General features: G+C 33.2%; 1 pseudogene; it reads right to left on the minus strand.

Annotated features, from left to right (window-relative positions):
• Positions 1 to 5738: 5738 nt before the first annotated feature.
• On the minus strand, positions 5739 to 5917 carry LOC145297226 (U2 spliceosomal RNA; annotated as a pseudogene).
• Positions 5918 to 6178: the final 261 nt, after the last annotated feature.

A 6178-nucleotide genomic window follows, 5' to 3' on the forward strand; every position in this document is an offset into this window, starting at 1 on the left:
GGAATCAAATGATTTTATATATTATTGCGGTTTTTTAATCCTTTGAGATAGATAATTCGTATATTTGTGTATTTATTTATTTATTTATTTAAGAGGGGGAAAGTGTTACATTCTTTGAGCGTTGCAGAATTTATTTTATAAACTGCTTGTTAATAAACAACTCACTTTCTGTAAGTAACCACCTATTCTTACGGCACACATTAATTTTTTGTAAGGTCGTTTCAAATTGTCATATCAGCTATTCTGAACTAGGGATATTTATTTTTAAGTAAATCAGTTGTATTGCCTAATCTATACTAGTAATTAATTCGGTATATTAAGTCGCCTTAATGAGCATTCGTTTTTATGCTAGCTTCTAATATTCTTAAGTTTTATGCGTCTCCCCCTATGAAGACATACATCAATGCAGGTTTTCTTTATATTTCAGCTGACATATGTCTGGTTACCGTCCGTATTTTATGTGGTTTTATTTACGAATTTGATTTGCTTGTTTTTATAATTCAGCTATTTTTAACATTAATCTCAGTCTATGCTCTCAAGTGTATTTTCGATTCCAAGTTTCCTTATTCTTTATTTGTTTATGTTTAAAGCTTCTACTCAGTGCACTTATAATTATTTGTATAATGTTTTCTTTTTCCATGTTTCGCATTAATTTCATCTTTACAGTACACTTCATACGTTTGCTTTTTTTTCTTCGCTTCTTTGGTATTCATCTTATAAACTCCTCAGACAGAAAATGCCACAATTTGTTTTTTTTTTAGTTCTTTTTTATATTAGAAACTAATATTACATCCTATCTTCTGTTTGTAGATGATTTTGTCTGCTTGTAACGCAATGACTTAAACGAGTTTGTGATTTTCCTTTGTCAATAATGTCTCTGGGTTTTATCGGTATAGTTTTTCCCCATGTTAATGATGTCGATGAAGACAAACAATATCCCTCCGGTAAAAGAACTATTTAACATATAGCCGAGGTAGAAAAATAAAGAAAAAGGAAAAGAAAGAAAAACGGGTGGGGGGCTATAGTAAACAGTAATGTATCCCTCTCTTTTTCTTTTCTCTCTCTGTCTCTCTGTCTCTCTGTCTCTGTCTCTGTCTCTGTCTCTCTCTCTCTCTCTCTCTCTCTCTCTCTTGTGTGCATCTGTATGTTTAAAATAAAATTTCATAAAAAAATACTCTGACATGTAACAGACGCAAATTTCTTTGAAATGCGTCCAAATATTCATCAAAGAGACTTCGGCTGTCAGTCAAATAGACTTAATATGGAAATAGCATTTTTGTCTGTTTCTCGTGCTTAACATGACGTTTTCTCAACTTTTTATGTTGGAAATAAGAATGTTGATGGTCGCAATAATCTCTACAATGTTGTCTGTGTGGAGAGCCAGGATTTCCATGTTTACAATAGAATTTTCATCTTTAAGCAGTCAGATTAATTAAACAAATTTAAACAATACACGTCTTTCTTGATCAAATCACAGAAAAGGTATCAAGTTTCTCATCAGCAAACAATATTCTAATTCAAGAATCATTATAGTTTTTCACGCCGTTCTCAAATTAGTGTCAACATCTGAAAATGATGTTTTAAATAATTCAATTAACCGTGTTGATGAAACACTATAATGTGTTTTGCTGGTGGAGACTGAGATATAATTATTCCAAATTAAATTTCATGTACGTTATTTACAACCACACCCAGGCACCCAGTAATGCACGCATTGCTTCAATAAATTGATATACGAAGATATCATTTTATATGTAAATTTTTTTCAGTCTTCACTTCTACAGTGCTCGATTGGTAGAGTAGAAGAATGAGAATTCATGAGGCACGAGAATGAAACGTGAAATATTCTATGTAGCTTAATTGTTATGTATATATTTTCATAACTTACTATATATATATATATATATATATATATATATATATATATATATATATATATATATATATATATATATTATAGGTAAGGTAGGGCATGTACAAATAGTGTCATTATTATCACCAATTTTCTTCATACGTTGATTTATGCGAATAACCTCTTACTCACATTAAAATATTACCATACTTTGGGGTAACTGCGCCAAATCCGGGGAATTGTGCCGAATCGGGGTAATTTTGCCAACTAAGAAAAAAAAGTGCTCTTTATATGTGTGGTTGCCAAAGTTGCACTTTTAGCTAGTTAGCGCAATTACCCCGGCCAAAGTACGGTATATTTAGCAAATGTGGGGGACAATAAAACTTGTAGTCGAATCGGCGTTCATCGGGAACAGTTAAAGGTAATAATAATTATTAATGTATCATCTCCTATATGTTAAAATGATTGCAAAAATTTCACTGTGAATCAAAGTAATGTAGGTTTGCAACAACAGATGACACATTCAAAAATACTACATTCAGGCTATTAGCCACTATCTTATGTAAGTTTCGGTCACCTTTGCAGACACATTAATCGTGCTAATAAGATACTACGTTCAATCCTAGGAGAAACACCATCTCAGTCGTATTATCTATAGAGGAAAGGGTACCTATTTTTCTTCTATATACAAAATTCTAACACCGCCATGAGTCGACACCGGAGGGGAATTTACACGTTCTACGGATCTTTCGTTTACACCGCCATTAACTGGCTCATACAAACACTTACATATCATTTACTTTCCCGTAGTCGAATCACAATATAAAAACGTCTCCCTTTGAAAAGTGCATTGCCCTGATTGGTTGTTCGATATTATTCTTTTTTCAGAATTAGATTATTCAAATGAACACTTAAGAATATTAAAATATGCGGGTCGCTAATAAAATAATTCATTCGCATGGCATTAATTCAACGCGACTAATTAAATCCTAAGACTTAAATATGCCCAAACATAGTAGTACATGTGCCTTCTGCATTTTATTTATTTCTAGATTCGCACGGCATCTATTACAGTCATAAGACAATTTAATTTCAACAGCGAACTAATTCAATGCTAAGACTAAACCATAAACGAACATAACAGTAAATGTACGGTCTACATTTCTTCTTTCTTTCTTTCTTTCTGTATTTAGTGCTACATTCACACGACATGAATTTCAGTCAATATTATATTGCGTCCGTCAACCTACCGTACTAATGTTTTTCTTTTGACTAAGCCATAAACTAACAGAGCATAAAATGTACCTTCTACAGTTCTTCTTTCTGTCTTTCTTTTTGTGTTTATTGCTTCATTCGCACGACATCAATTTCAGTTATTATACAATAAAGTTTACAATGTATCACAACAGCGGCAACATTCACTGCTTAGATTAAACCATAAACAAAAATAACAGCAAATGTATATTTTGCATTCGTCATTCTTTCTTTATTAATTTATTTCTTTGAGTCTGTCAAAACAAACAGCCTACCGTATTGCTGTTTTTATTTATTTCTTTTAATTACCAACTGTTATTTTCCGTTATTACTTTTACTGTTTTTTTTTTTTTAATTGCCAACTGCTATTTTCCGGTTTTTATATGTTGTTAAATTTTCCTTAGTTTCATTTAGAGTACAGATATGGTTTCTGTTTTGTTTTGCGCTTGCAGGTTAGTTGGGTTTACAAGCCCTAAAAAATTTATTGTCAACTTTTTTTTCTTTGCTTAATACGTTTTAATATATACAGCTTTGGACATTTATTAATTTTTTTTTTGGACTTATTCATTTACTGAATCAAACTGAAATATTTATGTGATTATATAGCAATCCATTACAAATGTGAGAGGGGTAGTGTTCTCCAACTATTGCATACGTTCATCTTTACAAATTACAAATTAATAACAATTGTAATGCAATAAAAGAAAACACTTCTCTACGATCGCTCTCTATCATAAAAAGTGCATGCTAGAACACGTTAAATTTTGCTATGGTAAGCTCTAACGAAGCCTTTCAGAATTATTAGCATGCTAACACATTGATAACTCTTTCATTCCGCATACAGAACTAACATATAATGTAATCAAACAAATATAACACTTTCCTTGCTCGTCGGAACAATCTCAACATGTAAACGCAGCATTGGTTGGTCAATGTACAATCTGCAAAGGCTGTTTATTCCGAATGCCGTTCTAAACGTGAGGAGATTGGGATAGTTCATTGTAAAAGCCGGTCTAAGCATGGGAAGTTCGAGATATTTACTCAAAAAGACACTTTCCTATTTCCAATCTCTCCATGCTAAGAACGGCTTTCGGATTAAGCACCATTTACAAGTTTGACAACCAATGCACACTAATCCATTGGTTTCTAAAAGTAAATATGCACACATGACCGACACGCTACTACCCTCCCCCAACCAAAACTGCCCTATTTTTTTATAAGTCTACCCATACTGAATTTCCGATACTTTCTTTTAAGAACTGATTAAACGATTTCATATAATTTAACACACAATAACCGTATGTAGGTAGTTTTAAACGTACATTATATTGACTATTGAAACACTTATTTGTTATATAACTGTTATTCTTACCACTTTTACCTTATGTGAAGCATTTTATTATTTAAAAGATATGCGAGAGCTAACTTTAGAAAAAAAAACATGCTTGCAGTATATCGAGAAGAAAACGCTGGGCGATTTGAAAAATACCATCTTCGGTAAAAGGCAGCCATCTACCTCTGTTTTCGCTCAATCTAACGAATTAATAAATTCTTTATAATCAACCACTACCTTCACATTATCGCACCAAATTAACACTAACTCTCAGTAACCAACAGTGCTGGCAATCACAGACAGTGGCTTCCATTAGCTGCTTCTGGAAACTAATGCCCGACAATGGATGTCAGATTATTTCATTTGAGTCACGGTCGCGAGTGTCTGCCAATTTCCAAGGACGGCAGTTGCCACTAACAATAACCGTAGTTTAATTTATTTTGTGGGGTGTCCTTTAAGGATTCTGTTCTGGATCTGTCATGCTTACACCGGACAACATCGATTAACCGATCCTGCTAGTATTTCATAACTAAGGGTTAAGGAAGCAGAATCGTTTGTTCTACTTAGATAAATGTAAATTGCAATGGTTCATTTAAATGGCTTTTGACTATGTTCGTTGTCAATATAATCTCTTTTCATATGATAATGAACGCAAGTGGCGGAAATTGGATAATTCGGTATCTAAAATGTTGCGTTTTGTTCTAAATATAATTGGGAAGATAAAGAGAGAAATGGCTTAAAAGGATAGTGATAATATCAAGATTTTACACATTGTTTTACGTCTATTTGTTTTTATGGCTAAGTACAATGCTGCAGAGTCACTGCTGGTGTACCTATATCATGTATTTGTAACCCGTTGGTTCACAATACCTATCATAGTTTATTCTAGCTTTCTCATACAAATATTTCTAAATGATGGCATAGTATTTCTGAGATTCTTTTTGTATTACTTATCAGGTTGGTGCCAACATGGTACATTTTTTTACGTTCAACTTCTAGTCAAAAAACGACATTATTTTTGCACAAAGCTAATAAAATCATTTTTTTGATTTTTGTTCAACAGTATTATTAGTAATGATAGCATTACACCAAGGCTGATAGTCATTAGTCTCGTGCTCTCGTGTAATGAATGAATGCGTGAATGTAGGATTGGCATGAAATTCTTGGAGATAAACTAAAATGACCGAAAAATAGGCTGAAATGACTTAAATAAATAAAAAGTCAATGACTTAGAATGACTTTAATGAACTTAAGGATGAATTGAATGACCTTAAGAATGACTTGAATGCTTAAAAATAACTAGAATCCTTTAAAAACAACTTGACTTGAATGGATTTAGGACGGACTGGTTGTAAAGTGAGCGATCATTTTTAAATTAATACAGAAAAATGATCCCCCACTTTATATCATAATAAGTACAGCATGTAGTAAGAACAGATACTACACTTTGATTTTGGCCAAAAGGCCAAGAAAAGGGTATTTATTTGCTCCCCTAGAGAGCAAATTAGGCACCCGGCCGATTTTTAATGTGAGGAGTGAAGGGGAAATGGGGACCAACACCCCGGCAAGTAGAGGACTTGGATAGTGACAATTGGTATGAAGGGTTGTCCCTACATTGACCAAGGTCTTATATGTGGGTTTGCTATTAATTTGCTCTCCCACCGAGCAAATTAAGCACAAGGCCGATTGTTAATGTGAGGAGTGAAGGGGAAATGGGGACTAACTCCCCGGCGAGTAAG

The sequence above is a fragment of the Euprymna scolopes genome, chromosome 17 (assembly GCF_053919585.1).
Source record: "Euprymna scolopes isolate OS-2025 chromosome 17, ASM5391958v1, whole genome shotgun sequence".
Lineage (NCBI taxonomy): Eukaryota > Metazoa > Mollusca > Cephalopoda > Sepiida > Sepiolidae > Euprymna > Euprymna scolopes.